This window comes from Protopterus annectens, chromosome 4.part1 (genome assembly GCF_019279795.1).
Source record: "Protopterus annectens isolate FY-2018-M chromosome 4.part1, PAN1.0, whole genome shotgun sequence".
Taxonomy (NCBI): Eukaryota; Metazoa; Chordata; order Ceratodontiformes; family Protopteridae; genus Protopterus; species Protopterus annectens.
In genome coordinates this window covers 94,472,923-94,492,766 of record NC_056734.1, presented here as the reverse complement: position 1 = coordinate 94,492,766, position 19,844 = coordinate 94,472,923, and positions in this window count along the sequence as shown.

The following is a 19,844-nucleotide window of genomic DNA, read 5'->3' as shown; positions in this document are numbered from 1 at the left end:
ATATAGCGAAAAAGTCTCCAAACAACCTTAAGGTATTATTGTTCAATGCTAGGAGTCTAACCAAAAAAACACATCCTTGAAACTTTCCTCATTCTGGAAGCTGTAGACATTTGTGCCATGACCAAGGCTTTGTTTAAAGCTGTAGAACATACACTGGCAGTTCAAGGCTGCAGTACCTTCCACACATTTAGACCAACAACAGCACAGACTAGGGCTAATGGTGGAGAAGTCTCAATCTGTGTTAGAAACAAGCATACCACAGATAAGGTCCATCAACATATCATAGCTAGCTACAGGTCACCATCTTTGCCCATAGAGTCTCACAACTCTTATCTGAACCTAGTAGAGGTACTCACCATTTAACCAAACACCCTATTCATGGTTGACTTTAACTACCTCTCTATAGACTGGGAAACTTACACTGCCTCAGTATTACAGGCACAACACTTCTTGGACTTATTAACATAAACACACTGGAACAGACAGTGCACACTCCAAACAGAGGATCAAACATACTGGAACTGGTACTCACCAACATGGGAGAGTGTTGCACCCCCACCATGTCACATTCTCACTAGTGATGTTGGATCAAAAAGTTGCTTCTTTTGAAAAAATCAACCCTGGAAACCCAGCTAAACCAGTAACAGGAACTATTCTAAGGCAAACTACATTCTTTTGACAATTTGCCAAAATTCAAGGCACCATCTAACCCCGGGACAACAACTACCTATGCAGAATTATTCATAGAGTCCCTAGACAAACATTTGAATGTCTGCACAGAGGCTGTTCTACCTACCAGAGGTAAACCCAAAACAAACACTAAAAACTAATTCCACTGTTGGAATCCTCACCTAAACAGGGTATGTAATAAAGAAGAAATTCATGGCCAAAGTCAGGAAGTGCAATTCCCGTAAAGGCAAGTGAGCTCTTATACAACTAAACAAAAACTAAGGGTTCTAATAAAATTCCAACAAGGTCATCTACAAGGTCAGAGTAGCCACTAAGCCTTCTTCAGCTGTGTCCAGAACCTTAAAGGTAACACACAGCTGTGTGCCATACTGGTGGTGTATGGTACCACCTTCACTGATCAGTGTGATATAGCAAATCTACTGGCTGATAAATTACCCCTACAAATCCACCCTCCCATTCACCCCCAGCTCCACCAAGTGAAATTCCTCCAAGATATTTCCCCAACTATTAGCAGGGATCAGGTTCTGGCAGTACTTGCTAAAGCCAAAAGTACCACATCTGTGGGTCCCAACAACAGCCCCGGTTGCATCCTGAACAGTCTAAATCAAGACCTGTCAGGACCACTTGAGGCACTCTTTAACTGCAGCCTCAAACCAGGTTACATTCTAAGTGAATGGAAGACCACAACAGCCATTCCCCTCCACAAGGGTGGACCATCAAGCAACTCAGGGAACTACAGAGCCATCAGATTAAGAAGCCTAATATGCAAAGCCATTGAATGAATTAACATGGAAATAATAAACAAGGACAGTGGCAACCCATAGACACTGGACTCATCCTAATTTGGCTTTGTTAAGGGAAGGTTGTGCCTACTTAACCAGTGCATACTGAGTATCTAGACCTGGCCAAGGCATTCGATACAGCACCCTACTCAGGCATCGTTGATAAGCTCTCTTAGCTAAGCATAAATCACTACATAATTCATTGAATTGTCAGCTGGCTCACAGACAGGACCTAAGAAGTAAGGATTGGTGAGCCTACCTCCACCAAGAGATTGGTCACCAGAGGAGTACCCCAGGGCTCTCTCTTGGGCCCACTCAAGGCTAATGGTCAAGAGCTGTAGCTCACCAATTTCAAAGATGACTGTAAATTGAGAACTGTTATAGATTGCCTCAAGACACAAAAATCTTGCAAGACAGTCTAACACAGACAAATGACTAGTGCCAAAGCCATGGCCTAAAGCTCAGAGCCAAAAAAATACATTATAATTCCCCTTGGGAAACTGTCAACCATGTTAATTATTCTGCTGATAAAAAAACACTAAGATTCTCACTTGCAACAGCTGGAATGCTCATGTTCACAAAGGTTTCTTACCAGGAGAATTCAGGGCATGAATATCCTGTCATACACTGATTGCCTAAAGCCTCTGCCTCCTACAGGCTGCTGAGACAGGATCTTTGCCTGGTTTCCAGGGCTTTCACAGATACAACCCTTATGGATCTGTGCACATGCCCAAGACAAACAGCACTAGAAACCCTAGATTCAGGGATCTAAATTTCACTTGTGACATTAGTAGAACATGCTTCAGAGAAAGATATGAGCCCTAAAGATCCCTGCTCTGTGGAATAGGCTCCTAATCCATGTAAAACAGAGTTCATCCCTGACTCTGTTCAAACAACTCCTTGTCAAATGGATATGAAATCATAACTTTACCCCCGATCTGGCCCCCATGTCCCATATGGACAAAGACCATCAATAAGAAACTATTGTCCTAACTAACATTACCCCTACAAATCCTTTAGTTGCCTTCCTACTAACATGCCTTCCCATGTATAGACACCAATGATACATGGGACCCTAATGGATTTGATGTGCGTGGCTAAGTTTGTAAAGGCCCTAGTGCTTGTTAGCCTAGAAACAGCTTATGAATCTATGCTATTTAAGATGTATTCAGGGATATTGTCAGGACCCATCAATGCAGTACTTTTAGCTTTTGATAGCACTTTTAGGACTTGGTCTTGTGTGATAGCTGGGAGTGAGTCTGTTTTGGGTATATTTTGTGGGATAGAGAGATGGGAGAGAGAGGTAAACTGTGAGCTGAATTTAGAGATGGAGGTAAACTGTGAGCTGAATTTATCGACTGGTAGGTTTGATATATCTTCGGCCTCAGTGTAGGTATCATCATTCACAATCTGCTCAGTGCATTGCTATCTTGTGCTTCTGAGATTACAAACACAACTAAAAAAGGCCTTGTGATTGTCTTTGGCTTGGGTGACTATTTTAGCCTCAAACTTTGCTTTGCTGGATGTTGTGACAGTACTTAAGGAACAGTGCAGGATTCTGGCGTATTAGTAAGGACAGGATCCAAGATGTTGTTCCCCCAGTGGGTACTCTGACTAATTGTTCCAGAATATTTGTAGTGACAAAGTCTTGGAATTTCTGTGCTTGTGCACTAATTGTGGTGCAGGTTTTCCATTTTATAGTTTGATAGTTTAGCTCACCTAGGAAAATGGTATTGGGTTTAATACTGAGTGTTTGTAGTTCCTGTAGATAGGCATAGTTGGTTTCCTGGATCTTACAGAATGTTCTATAGCCAGTTAATTTATTGTTTGGAGCATTTCCGATGGTTGTTTTTACATGAAGAAGCTCTGGTGCATTGTGCTGCTTTGCCAGCCTTGTGAATCTCGTGAGTCTCTTCTTGATGAAGATTGAGACATGTCCACCTTTTTCCCCACCTGCATGGTATTTGGTCTAAACACTTATAAGGCATTATAGCCCTGAACAGCCAGAGTGCTCTCCAACATTTTAAACCATGTCTCAGTCACTACATAGACATCTACATCCTCCAGGATGAGAAGGGCTTAGAATTTATGCAGAGTCAGATCCAGCACTAGGGGACTTAGGTAGTTGCCTAGTGCCCCCAGGCTAAGTGGGCCCACTGGCTGGGAGGCTGCCATGAAACTTACATTTCCTCTTTAAGGATGCATGCAGAGTGTGTCCTTACTAGCGTCTGTTCCTGCATTATACTAAAGAAGCATGTACATTTAAACATGGGAGCAGCAGCGGCCTTAGTTCAACTGTTGCCCTAGGCAAAAGGGCTCCACGGCGCCCCCCACCACACTACCTGGTGCCCCCATCCTGGTCTAACTACATCAAATAAATACTAGAAAAGTGCCCCTGCTAGACCGTCGCCTTAGGTGGCTGCTTAGTTGGCCTATGCCTAAGGCCGGCTATGCATGGGAGTAGAGTGTGTAATTTTTATGAAGAATTACCCTTCCACTCCAGATGACTGAGATGAGCAAGCACAGGATTTTTATGGAGATTATTTGCATAAACGGATAGTGTGTGTGTGTGTGTGTGTGTGTGTGTGTGTGTGTGTGTGTGTGTGTGTGTGTGTGTGTGTGTGTGTTTGTGTATAATGCCCCAGTTAGGGATGACAGGTTGGTTAACTTACAGAGACTAGAGCGTGAATCCTCTACACCAGTTACCAAACTGTCATCAACAGGTGCAATTTCAAGGACTGTTGAGTTTCAGTGCATTTTCAAGGAATGTTGAGTTCCAGTGTATTTTCAAGGAATGCTGAATTTCAAGAGAAGAGAAGTTTGCAGTTGCTCATGCTAAGTCTGTTTTCAATGTGTAACTGTTTTGTTTAGCAAATGGCCATCATCAGTGTTTGAAACAGATAGCATACTGGCTTTTGATGCAGAAGGCTGTGTGTTTTACTCCCATGTCATGTAGATATAGTGCTGATATGACAGTCCCCTTAAGGCGGGTGGGGTGCTGCATTCCTGGGTGTGCCCTCCTTTGGATGAGATGCCTAGTAACTATAAACCTGTTGCTAGTTTCACAGCCATTACCTATTGCGATATTACCAGCTTACTTTTTTTTTATGTAACATGGGCAATTTATTATTCAAGGGCATCAGGCACTGAATTTGTACATGAAGCACTGAAATGTAAATCTATTTGCCAGCACCGACCCCTTCATTAGTGATATATCTCTTTAATGTGGAATTATTCAGATGACTTTTACTTCATAGAGATTGTGTATATTGACTTTTATGGTTGAAATGCTCTGTATTGGGTAGTTTTGTCATTATTGGCTCATAAATTTTGTTTCATTGCTATTGGAAAAATGATTACACCTACAAATTTAAAACACTCTAACAAGTGGTGCTGCTTTATACAAGGAATGTAATGTAATGGGTCAATAAAGCAGTGTTCGCATTGGAGTTTGTATTGTGGCTTTTTGAGTTGGTCAGTACTTACAATTTTGGCTTCTGAGTCTGCTTCATCTCCTTATTGGCACTGGCTCACCTTGCTTTCTACATCAAGTTGCAGATAAGTGTATTGGTTACAAGTTAAATGGCGAGCGAGAGTGGTCCGGTAGATGTCGGGAGCTTGTTGCAGCAGATTAATGAAACTTTACAAGAACATTCGGTTCTCATACAGAAACTACTTACCAAAGAAGCGGTGAATTCTACGCAAACAGGGGACAGTTTGGGGTTCCCATTGACACAACCAACTCCACCAAACTCCATTATGCAAGGTAACTTTCCAAATGGAAACAAAGAATAAACTGTACAAGATGTTATTAACTGGAAAAATAACAAATATAAATTTTCTAACGGTCCTACTAAATCAACTACCATAGTAGACACCATACAAGATATACAACCAATGCAGGATATGTTAAAGCTTTTTGAGAAAAAACTGTTTAGGTTAAAACGGATTCAACTTGAAAACAGCTATTTGTTGCGGAACATCGAATTGGGAATTATTCCCAAAGGTTTACGGCTTTGGAGATATCCAAACGGCTGTGAACACAATGACAATATGCTATATGACTTACATGCTTTTTTCGACAATTGTGGTATCCGACTTATGGAAATCATAGTCAAACATAATGATATCAAAATTACAGAACTGTTAACTCAATTAGAAGACTTAAATGGCAACATATCTAAAGATCTTTTGTTCGAGCATGTTTACGATCAGTATACACATATTATTTCTGATGTAACAGCATGTTGCGACACCATTTTTCGGAAGAAATGTCACAAAATTCAAAGAGATTTACATAGATATGCACAACATCAAGCATATCCCAAGTCGTGCAATTCCAAAAGTCGTAACCATAGCAACGTTCAAACACAGCCAACGCTGGCCACAGTTGATGACGCTAATCCGCCGTTTGAGGGTGATGACGACAACATCAGCAATGAAGGCGAGGAGATTCAAGATGAAGGCATAAGGCGTTCGGATTGTTTAAAGAATCAACAAGAAGTGAACAACCAGCAAGAATTTCACACAACAGGCACTAGACCTAAACAAACTTTTTTGGGACTTACAGCGGGCAAAAAACGGAGACTGTAATTGACATCACTGGTGGTATAACTGAAGCACAGACATCAATGGTACTTCCTGTTGGACCTCATGTAAATTTTCCCTTGGACAGTTCGGAACATCAATTCCACATTGTGAGTAAGTCCAACACAGACTTTTACATCATGCCTACTTGTAATACTGACAATTACATTGTACCAATTATTTCTTCAGACGATTATGTACCTATTACAAATGTGATACATGATAACAACAGTATGCATAACTATGATAATGACAGTTGTTCATATATTCAATTGTCTCAAGATACAGATAATCATGAGCATGATAAAGTGTTATTAGAATTAAGCACGTATCAGTATAAAGAGGATGGGATCAGTGATGGTATATATATAGAAAGTAATACATTTAGTACAGAGCATACAACAGTACATCCCAGCGATTATAATCATTTAGTTAATTTTTACATAGATTATAATCCAGATAACTATATCACTGGGAATGACGACAGTATGCAACTACAAGAAGTACATGTAGAAGCAAATTTGAATATAGATTTAACAGCAAATAACAATGAGCACTTCTTAAGTAACCCACAAATTATCATGAATACAAAGCAAGATTATAAAATATATAATTATTCTTCCAAGCATATAACAGTAGAACATGCTGATTTATTCTCAAAAGGACTTAGTTATGTCCCATGTATTAAAGGCAATATGGTAGAATCTATATTAGACTTAAAGCTATTTACAAGGAAATTGAATTTAAAAGCATATTTTAACAACAGTATTGAATGTCACAATCGGGTAGATGGAATGTTCACGAAACCAAGCCTATTCAATCCACCCATGAATGATGAAATTATGTACTTTGAAAGGAGAAGTGAATATGATATGAGAACATATTATAAAAATATATACATAATAAACATGTCAATATCACAACAATTGAACAACAACTACTTAATGACATAAAAATGATCCAAACTTCAGAATTATGAGGCCTGATAAAGGTAATGGTATAGTCATTATGGACTACACCGATTACAGTTTATATATGATTAACATGTTAATGAGTAAGACATATCTAGAAATTAGTAGAAATCAAGTGCATATAGCTTACAAAAGAATAGATAACATGTTAGAAGATATGCTATATCAAGGGGTATCACTGAAAAGAATATGAATTTTTAAGAAATGAACATCCGTCATCAGTGGTATCTTGAATACCAAAAATACATAAAGGCCTTAATAATCTTGAATTCAGACCCATAGTAGATGGACAGAGAAGTGTAACATGCAATATAAGCATGTATTTGGATCATTTTTTTAAGGAAAGTATGAAATGTTTCAGTTACATAACCAAAGATTCATGGGATTTTTTGAGTAGACTTAATAAGATCTGTATGAAGAGAGAATATGTTTTTATAACAAAAGATGTTGTTGACTTATTCAAAACAATTCCTCATGATGTAGGTCTTTTATGGCTTGAAGAACAACTATATGGGACGAATCTTTATGAACAAGATCAAATTAACACATTAATAAATCTTATGGAAATAGTACTTAATAATAATTATATCTTTTTTGAAGGTAGTTATTTCCAACAAATAAGTGGAGTAGCCATGGGGGCACCTTGTGCCCCCATGTATGCAAACCTCATCATGAGTTATTGGGAACACAACTATCTATTCACAACAGAGTTTCGGGATCATCTTATTATGTATACCAGATATTTGGATGACATATTTATCATATGGGATAAAGATAAAAATAAAGATTTAAATATATTGGAAAAATTTCTAGAATATATTAATACCACAGTTAAATTTTTGAAATTCACTTATAATGTCCAAGAATATAAAATTAACTATTTGGATGTAGATATAACATATAATAAAGAAACAAACAATTTAAAAACACAAATACATAGGAAACCTACTTTTTCAAATGCGTACTTGCATTATGACAGCTGGCACCCTGGCCATCAGAAAAAAGCCATAGTTAAAGGGCAGATGGTCAGGGCTGCCAGAATGGTCAGTGAAGAAGTAGATTTCATCGAAGAAATGAAATACATTATGCAATTATTTATGAACAGGGGATACCCTGAACAATTCTGTGTCAAAATATTCAATGAAGTAATAAATAAAAGAAAAAATGGAACTTATATGGCAATATTAAAAACAGGTTCGTTAAATAAAATATCATTTGATCATGAAGATATATTGGATAAAGATGGTTATAACAACATCCCATTATATATTATGAAATTTGATGATAGTTCTAAAGATATAGAACATATCATTAGGAGAAATTGGGGATTCTTTATCAAATAGGAAGACAAATATTTGATGGACCAATAAAATTTGTATATAAGAAGAGTCCTTCTTTTAAGAATATATTAGAAAATAAAAGAAAAATCGAGATATACAAAAGAGCAAAAGAAGGGAATTATAGATGTGGGACATGTAGCACATGTAGTCATATTTATGAGACAGGCATCAATGTTAGAGTTAATGAATGTAATATCAGGATAAATGGACATTATAATTGTTTTACAACCAACGTGGTATACATAGCATTGTGTCAACAATGTAAAGCCTTTTACGTGGGAAAAACAAAAAGAAAATTTAGAGAACGAATTAAAGAACATTTATTAGATATTCAGCATCATAAAAATAGTAATGCTCTAGCAAGACATATTATAGACAATAACAATCATAAATTCAAATTTATGGTGGTCAATCAAATTAAACAGGATCCACAAGGAAGAATAACCATGTATCATTTAGATATGGAAGAACTAAAATGGCAGATTCAGCTCAATTCATGTATACCTCCTGGTATAAATGAATATATGACCATAATGCCATTATTAAAATTGAATAGAATATACAATAAATGATGTATGGTATTATACAAAACATTATATCACACTTATTATCATTTAAGTTATATAGTTGGTTATACATAGTTTATATACATATATAATCATGAACATTAATAGTTCAGGATAACTTGCATCATAATAGGTTAGTATAATCAATTTAATAAATATTCATTTGCACACTACAAATATATAAACATCAACTGTATTTGAATCAAATATGTATATTAAATACACTATAATATAGGGTATACTGGTTGTGTTTTTATATATATATATTAATTGCACATTTACATGTTCATTTTATTATTTAGATATTTTGTTACATATTGTATACTTATAAGGGATACCTTGGCACAATATAGCTCTTAGTTAAGTATTAAACATAAGTATAGGCAGATATTATACAATATATTTTGGATACATTATTCATCAAATCAGTTTTTCATATATGTATATACACAAATAAGTATCACATAGTTTAACTAAATAGATTGTTTAGGTACTTAATAATTAGTAGTTTTAAGAATATTCAGTATAATACTTTAGAATATATATATATGTATGAGTGTTTATATTGAATGAATTTGGTTGTATTTAAATAGTATGAATTTTTTATAAAATGCCATTTCCTTTTTAATAATTTTTGGCGGGAAATTAGGCTATTAATTGAGTGATTATTGAATAATTGGTGATGTATAAAATGAATGAGATGTGAAGACAGTTTGTATTCTGAAGAAGTTCGGAAGGACGAAACCTGGGTCAATAAAGCAGTGTTCGCATTGGAGTTTGTATTGTGGCTTTTTGAGTTGGTCAGTACTTACAATTTTGGCTTCTGAGTCTGCTTCATCTCCTTATTGGCACTGGCTCACCTTGCTTTCTACATCAAGTTGCAGATAAGTGTATTGGTTACAAGTTAAATGGCGAGCGAGAGTGGTCCGTAGATGTCGGGAGCTTGTTGCAGCAGATTAATGAAACTTTACAAGAACATTCGGTTCTCATACAGAAACTACTACCAAAGAAGCGTGAATTCCCAAACAGGGGACAGTTTGGGGTTCCCATTGACACAACCAACTCCACCAAACTCCATTATGCAAGGTAACTTTCCAAATGGAAACAAAGAACAAACTGTACAAGATGTTATTAACTGGAAAAATAACAAATATAAATTTTCTAACGGTCCTACTAAATCAACTACCATAGTAGACACCATACAAGATATACAACCAATGCAGGATATGTTAAAGCTTTTTGAGAAAAAACTGTTTAGGTTAAAACGGATTCAACTTGAAAACAGCTATTTGTTGCGGAACATCGAATTGGGAATTATTCCCAAAGGTTTACGGCTTTGGAGATATCCAAACGGCTGTGAACACAATGACAATATGCTATATGACTTACATGCTTTTTTCGACAATTGTGGTATCCGACTTATGGAAACCATAGTCAAACATAATGATATCAAAATTACAGAACTGTTAACTCAATTAGAAGACTTAAATGGCAACATATCTAAAGATCTTTTGTTCGAGCATGTTTACGATCAGTATGCACATATTATTTCTGATGTAACAGCATGTTGCGACACCATTTTTCGGAAGAAATGTCACAAAATTCAAAGAGATTTACATAGATATGCACAACATCAAGCATATCCCAAGTCGTGCAATTCCAAAAGTCGTAACCATAGCAACGTTCAAACACAGCCAACGCTGGCCACAGTTGATGACGCTAATCCGCCGTTTGAGGGTGATGACGACAACATCAGCAATGAAGGCGAGGAGATTCAAGATGAAGGCATAAGGCGTTTGGATCGTTTAAAGAATCAACAAGAAGTGAACAACCAGCAAGAATTTCACACAACAGGCACTAGACCTAAACAAACTTTTTTGGGACTTACAGCGGGCAAAAAACAGAGACTGTAATTGACATCACTGGTGGTATAACTGAAGCACAGACATCAATGGTACTTCCTGTTGGACCTCATGTAAATTTTCCCTTGGACAGTTCGGAACATCAATTCCACATTGTGAGTAAGTCCAACACAGACTTTTACATCATGCCTACTTGTAATACTGACAATTACATTGTACCAATTATTTCTTCAGACGATTATGTACCTATTACATATGTGATACATGATAACAACAGTATGCATAACTATGATAATAACAGTTGTTCATATATTCAATTGTCTCAAGATACAGATAATCATGAGCATGATAAAGTGTTATTAGAATTAAGCACGTATCAGTATAAAGAGGATGGGATCAGTGATGGTATACATATAGAAAGTAATACATTTAGTACAGAGCATACAACAGTACATCCCAGCGATTATAATCATTTAGTTAATTTTTACATAGATTATAATCCAGATAACTATATCACTGGGAATGACGACAGTATGCAACTACAAGAAGTACATGTAGAAGCAAATTTGAATATAGATTTAACAGCAAATAACAATGAGCACTTCTTAAGTAACCCACAAATTATCATGAATACAAAGCAAGATTATAAAATATATAATTATTCTTCCAAGCATATAACAGTAGAACATGCTGATTTATTCTCAAAAGGACTTAGTTATGTCCCATGTATTAAAGGCAATATGGTAGAATCTATATTAGACTTAAAGCTATTTACAAGGAAATTGAATTTAAAAGCATATTTTAACAACAGTATTGAATGTCACAATCGGGTAGATGGAATGTTCACGAAACCAAGCCTATTCAATCCACCCATGAATGATGAAATTATGTACTTTGAAAGGAGAAGTGAATATGATATGAGAACATATTATAAAAAATATATACATAATAAACATGTCAATATCACAACAATTGAACAACAACTACTTAATGACATAAAAAATGATCCAAACTTCAGAATTATGAGGCCTGATAAAGGTAATGGTATAGTCATTATGGACTACACCGATTACAGTTTATATATGATTAACATGTTAATGAGTAAGACATATCTAGAAATTAGTAGAAATCAAGTGCATATAGCTTACAAAAGAATAGATAACATGTTAGAAGATATGCTATATCAAGGGGGTATCACTGAAAAGAATGTGAATTTTTAAGAAATGAACATCCCGTCATCAGTGGTATCTTCGGAATACCAAAAATACATAAAGGCCTTAATAATCTTGAATTCAGACCCATAGTAGATGGACAGAGAAGTGTAACATGCAATATAAGCATGTATTTGGATCATTTTTTTAAGGAAAGTATGAAATGTTTCAGTTACATAACCAAAGATTCATGGGATTTTTTGAGTAGACTTAATAAGATCTGTATGAAGAGAGAATATGTTTTTATAACAAAAGATGTTGTTGACTTATTCAAAACAATTCCTCATGATGTAGGTCTTTTATGGCTTGAAGAACAACTATATGGGACGAATCTTTATGAACAAGATCAAATTAACACATTAATAAATCTTATGGAAATAGTACTTAATAATAATTATATCTTTTTTGAAGGTAGTTATTTCCAACAAATAAGTGGAGTAGCCATGGGGGCACCTTGTGCCCCCATGTATGCAAACCTCATCATGAGTTATTGGGAACACAACTATCTATTCACAACAGAGTTTCGGGATCATCTTATTATGTATACCAGATATTTGGATGACATATTTATCATATGGGATAAAGATAAAATAAAGATTTAAATATATTGGAAAAATTTCTAGAATATATTAATACCACAGTTAAATTTTGAAATTCACTTATAATGTCCAAGAATATAAAATTAACTATTTGGATGTAGATATAACATATAATAAAGAAACAAACAATTTAAAACACAAATACATAGGAAACCTACTTTTTCAAATGCGTACTTGCATTATGACAGCTGGCACCCTGGCCATCAGAAAAAGCCATAGTTAAAGGGCAGATGGTCAGGGCTGCCAGAATGGTCAGTGAAGAAGTAGATTTCATCGAAGAAATGAAATACATTATGCAATTATTTATGAACAGGGGATACCCTGAACAATTCTGTGTCAAAATATTCAATGAAGTAATAAATAAAAGAAAAAATGGAACTTATATGGCAATATTAAAACAGGTTCGTTAAATAAAATATCATTTGATCATGAAGATATATTGGATAAAGATGGTTATAACAACATCCCATTATATATTATGAAATTTGATGATAGTTCTAAAGATATAGAACATATCATTAGGAGAAATTGGGGATTCTTTATCAGCGATAAAATAGGAAGACAAATATTTGATGGACCAATAAAATTTGTATATAAGAAGAGTCCTTCTTTTAAGAATATATTAGAAAATAAAAGAAAAATCGAGATATACAAAAGAGCAAAAGAAGGGAATTATAGATGTGGGACATGTAGCACATGTAGTCATATTTATGAGACAGGCATCAATGTTAGAGTTAATGAATGTAATATCAGGATAAATGGACATTATAATTGTTTTACAACCAACGTGGTATACATAGCATTGTGTCAACAATGTAAAGCCTTTACGTGGGAAAAACAAAAAGAAAATTTAGAGAACGAATTAAAGAACATTTATTAGATATTCAGCATCATAAAAATAGTAATGCTCTAGCAAGACATATTATAGACAATAACAATCATAAATTCAAATTTATGGTGGTCAATCAAATTAAACAGGATCCACAAGGAAGAATAACCATGTATCATTTAGATATGGAAGAACTAAAATGGCAGATTCAGCTCAATTCATGTATACCTCCTGGTATAAATGAATATATGACCATAATGCCATTATTAAAATTGAATAGAATATACAATAAATGATGTATGGTATTATACAAAACATTATATCACACTTATTATCATTTAAGTTATATAGTTGGTTATACATAGTTTATATACATATATAATCATGAACATTAATAGTTCAGGATAACTTACATCATAATAGGTTAGTATAATCAATTTAATAAATATTCATTTGCACACTACAAATATATAAACATCAACTGTATTTGAATCAAATATGTATATTAAATACACTATAATATAGGGTATACTGGTTGTGTTTTTATATATATATATTAATTGCACATTTACATGTTCATTTTATTATTTAGATATTTTGTTACATATTGTATACTTATAAGGGATACCTTGGCACAATATAGCTCTTAGTTAAGTATTAAACATAAGTATAGGCAGATATTATACAATATATTTTGGATACATTATTCATCAAATCAGTTTTTTCATATATGTATATACACAAATAAGTATCACATAGTTTAACTAAATAGATTGTTTAGGTACTTAATAATTAGTAGTTTTTAAGAATATTCAGTATAATACTTTAGAATATATATATATGTATGAGTGTTTATATTGAATGAATTTGGTTGTATTTAAATAGTATGAATTTTTTATAAAATGCCATTTCCTTTTTAATAATTTTGGCGGGAAATTAGGCTATTAATTGAGTGATTATTGAATAATTGGTGATGTATAAAATGAATGAGATGTGAAGACAGTTTGTATTCTGAAGAAGTTCGGAAGGACGAAACCTGGGTCAATAAAGCAGTGTTCGCATTGGAGTTTGTATTGTGGCTTTTTGAGTTGGTCAGTACTTACAATTTTGGCTTCTGAGTCTGCTTCATCTCCTTATTGGCACTGGCTCACCTTGCTTTCTACATCAAGTTGCAGATAAGTGTATTGGTTACAAGTTAAATGGCGAGCGAGAGTGGTCCGGTAGATGTCGGGAGCTTGTTGCAGCAGATTAATGAAACTTTACAAGAACATTCGGTTCTCATACAGAAACTACTTACCAAAGAAGCGGTGAATTCTACGCAAACAGGGGACAGTTTGGGGTTCCCATTGACACAACCAACTCCACCAAACTCCATTATGCAAGGTAACTTTCCAAATGGAAACAAAGAACAAACTGTACAAGATGTTATTAACTGGAAAAATAACAAATATAAATTTTCTAACGGTCCTACTAAATCAACTACCATAGTAGACACCATACAAGATATACAACCAATGCAGGATATGTTAAAGCTTTTTGAGAAAAAACTGTTTAGGTTAAAACGGATTCAACTTGAAAACAGCTATTTGTTGCGGAACATCGAATTGGGAATTATTCCCAAAGGTTTACGGCTTTGGAGATATCCAAACGGCTGTGAACACAATGACAATATGCTATATGACTTACATGCTTTTTCGGCAATTGTGGTATCCGACTTATGGAAACCATAGTCAAACATAATGATATCAAAATTACAGAACTGTTAACTCAATTAGAAGACTTAAATGGCAACATATCTAAAGATCTTTTGTTCGAGCATGTTTACGATCAGTATACACATATTATTTCTGATGTAACAGCATGTTGCGACACCATTTTTCGGAAGAAATGTCACAAAATTCAAAGAGATTTACATAGATATGCACAACATCAAGCATATCCCAAGTCGTGCAATTCCAAAAGTCGTAACCATAGCAACGTTCAAACACAGCCAACGCTGGCCACAGTTGATGACGCTAATCCGCCGTTTGAGGGTGATGACGACAACATCAGCAATGAAGGCGAGGAGATTCAAGATGAAGGCATAAGGCGTTTGGATCGTTTAAAGAATCAACAAGAAGTGAACAACCAGCAAGAATTTCACACAACAGGCACTAGACCTAAACAAACTTTTTTGGGACTTACAGCGGGCAAAAAACGGAGACTGTAATTGACATCACTGGTGGTATAACTGAAGCACAGACATCAATGGTACTTCCTGTTGGACCTCATGTAAATTTTCCCTTGGACAGTTCGGAACATCAATTCCACATTGTGAGTAAGTCCAACACAGACTTTTACATCATGCCTACTTGTAATACTGACAATTACATTGTACCAATTATTTCTTCAGACGATTATGTACCTATTACATATGTGATACATGATAACAACAGTATGCATAACTATGATAATAACAGTTGTTCATATATTCAATTGTCTCAAGATACAGATAATCATGAGCATGATAAAGTGTTATTAGAATTAAGCACGTATCAGTATAAAGAGGATGGGATCAGTGATGGTATACATATAGAAAGTAATACATTTAGTACAGAGCATACAACAGTACATCCCAGCGATTATAATCATTTAGTTAATTTTTACATAGATTATAATCCAGATAACTATATCACTGGGAATGACGACAGTATGCAACTACAAGAAGTACATGTAGAAGCAAATTTGAATATAGATTTAACAGCAAATAACAATGAGCACTTCTTAAGTAACCCACAAATTATCATGAATACAAAGCAAGATTATAAAATATATAATTATTCTTCCAAGCATATAACAGTAGAACATGCTGATTTATTCTCAAAAGGACTTAGTTATGTCCCATGTATTAAAGGCAATATGGTAGAATCTATATTAGACTTAAAGCTATTTACAAGGAAATTGAATTTAAAAGCATATTTTAACAACAGTGTTGAATGTCACAATCGGGTAGATGGAATGTTCACGAAACCAAGCCTATTCAATCCACCCATGAATGATGAAATTATGTACTTTGAAAGGAGAAGTGAATATGATATGAGAACATATTATAAAAAATATATACATAATAAACATGTCAATATCACAGCAATTGAACAACAACTACTTAATGACATAAAAAATGATCCAAACTTCAGAATTATGAGGCCTGATAAAGGTAATGGTATAGTCATTATGGACTACACCGATTACAGTTTATATATGATTAACATGTTAATGAGTAAGACATATCTAGAAATTAGTAGAAATCAAGTGCATATAGCTTACAAAAGAATAGATAACATGTTAGAAGATATGCTATATCAAGGGGGTATCACTGAAAAAGAATATGAATTTTTAAGAAATGAACATCCCGTCATCAGTGGTATCTTCGGAATACCAAAAATACATAAAGGCCTTAATAATCTTGAATTCAGACCCATAGTAGATGGACAGAGAAGTGTAACATGCAATATAAGCATGTATTTGGATCATTTTTTTAAGGAAAGTATGAAATGTTTCAGTTACATAACCAAAGATTCATGGGATTTTTTGAGTAGACTTAATAAGATCTGTATGAAGAGAGAATATGTTTTTATAACAATAGATGTTGTTAACTTATTCAAAACAATTCCTCATGATGTAGGTCTTTTATGGCTTGAAGAACAACTATATGGGACGAATCTTTATGAACAAGATCAAATTAACACATTAATAAATCTTATGGAAATAGTACTTAATAATTATATCTTTTTTGAAGGTAGTTATTTCCAACAAATAAGTGGAGTAGCCATGGGGGCACCTTGTGCCCCCATGTATGCAAACCTCATCATGAGTTATTGGGAACACAACTATCTATTCACAACAGAGTTTCGGGATCATCTTATTATGTATACCAGATATTTGGATGACATATTTATCATATGGGATAAAGATAAAAATAAAGATTTAAATATATTGGAAAAATTTCTAGAATATATTAATACCACAGTTAAATTTTTGAAATTCACTTATAATGTCCAAGAATATAAAATTAACTATTTGGATGTAGATATAACATATAATAAAGAAACAAACAATTTAAAAACACAAATACATAGGAAACCTACTTTTTCAAATGCGTACTTTTATGACAGCTGGCACCCTGGCCATCAGAAAAAGCCATAGTTAAAGGGCAGATGGTCAGGGCTGCCAGAATGGTCAGTGAAGAAGTAGATTTCATCGAAGAAATGAAATACATTATGCAATTATTTATGAACAGGGGATACCCTGAACAATTCTGTGTCAAAATATTCAATGAAGTAATAAATAAAAGAAAAAATGGAACTTATATGGCAATATTAAAAACAGGTTCGTTAAATAAAATATCATTTGATCATGAAGATATATTGGATAAAGATGGTTATAACAACATCCCATTATATATTATGAAATTTGATGATAGTTCTAAAGATATAGAACATATCATTAGGAGAAATTGGGGATTCTTTATCAACGATAAAATAGGAAGACAAATATTTGATGGACCAATAAAATTTGTATATAAGAAGAGTCCTTCTTTTAAGAATATATTAGAAAATAAAAGAAAAATCGAGATATACAAAAGAGCAAAAGAAGGGAATTATAGATGTGGGACATGTAGCACATGTAGTCATATTTATGAGACAGGCATCAATGTTAGAGTTAATGAATGTAATATCAGGATAAATGGACATTATAATTGTTTTACAACCAACGTGGTATACATAGCATTGTGTCAACAATGTAAAGCCTTTTACGTGGGAAAAACAAAAAGAAAATTTAGAGAACGAATTAAAGAACATTTATTAGATATTCAGCATCATAAAATAGTAATGCTCTAGCAAGACATATTATAGACAATAACAATCATAAATTCAAATTTATGGTGGTCAATCAAATTAAACAGGATCCACAAGGAAGAATAACCATGTATCATTTAGATATGGAAGAACTAAAATGGCAGATTCAGCTCAATTCATGTATACCTCCTGGTATAAATGAATATATGACCATAATGCCATTATTAAAATTGAATAGAATATACAATAAATGATGTATGGTATTATACAAAACATTATATCACACTTATTATCATTTAAGTTATATAGTTGGTTATACATAGTTTATATACATATATAATCATGAACATTAATAGTTCAGGATAACTTACATCATAATAGGTTAGTATAATCAATTTAATAAATATTCATTTGCACACTACAAATATATAAACATCAACTGTATTTGAATCAAATATGTATATTAAATACACTATAATATAGGGTATACTGGTTGTGTTTTTATATATATATATTAATTGCACATTTACATGTTCATTTTATTATTTAGATATTTTGTTACATATTGTATACTTATAAGGGATACCTTGGCACAATATAGCTCTTAGTTAAGTATTAAACATAAGTATAGGCAGATATTATACAATATATTTTGGATACATTATTCATCAAATCAGTTTTTTCATATATGTATATACACAAATAAGTATCACATAGTTTAACTAAATAGATTGTTTAGGTACTTAATAATTAGTAGTTTTTAAGAATATTCAGTATAATACTTTAGAATATATATATATGTATGAGTGTTTATATTGAATGAATTTGGTTGTATTTAAATAGTATGAATTTTTTATAAAATGCCATTTCCTTTTTAATAATTTTTGGCGGGAAATTAGGCTATTAATTGAGTGATTATTGAATAATTGGTGATGTATAAAATGAATGAGATGTGAAGACAGTTTGTATTCTGAAGAAGTTCGGAAGGACGAAACCTGGGTCAATAAAGCAGTGTTCGCATTGGAGTTTGTATTGTGGCTTTTTGAGTTGGTCAGTACTTACAATTTTGGCTTCTGAGTCTGCTTCATCTCCTTATTGGCACTGGCTCACCTTGCTTTCTACAGCAATTTCAAGGACTGTTGAGTTTCAGTGCATTTTCAAGGAATGTTGAGTTCCAGTGTATTTTCAAGGAATGCTGAATTTCAAGAGAAGTTTGCAGTTGCTCATGCTAAGTCTGTTTTCAATGTGTAACTGTTTTGTTTAGCAAATGGCCATCATCAGTGTTTGAAACAGATAGCATACTGGCTTTTGATGCAGAAGGCTGTGTGTTTTACTCCCATGTCATGTAGATATAGTGCTGATATGACAGTCCCCTTAAGGCGGGTGGGGTGCTGCATTCCTGGGTGTGCCCTCCTTTGGATGAGATGCCTAGTAACTATAAACCTGTTGCTAGTTTCACAGCCATTACCTATTGCGATATTACCAGCTTACTTTTTTTTTATGTAACATGGGCAATTTATTATTCAAGGGCATCAGGCACTGAATTTGTACATGAAGCACTGAAATGTA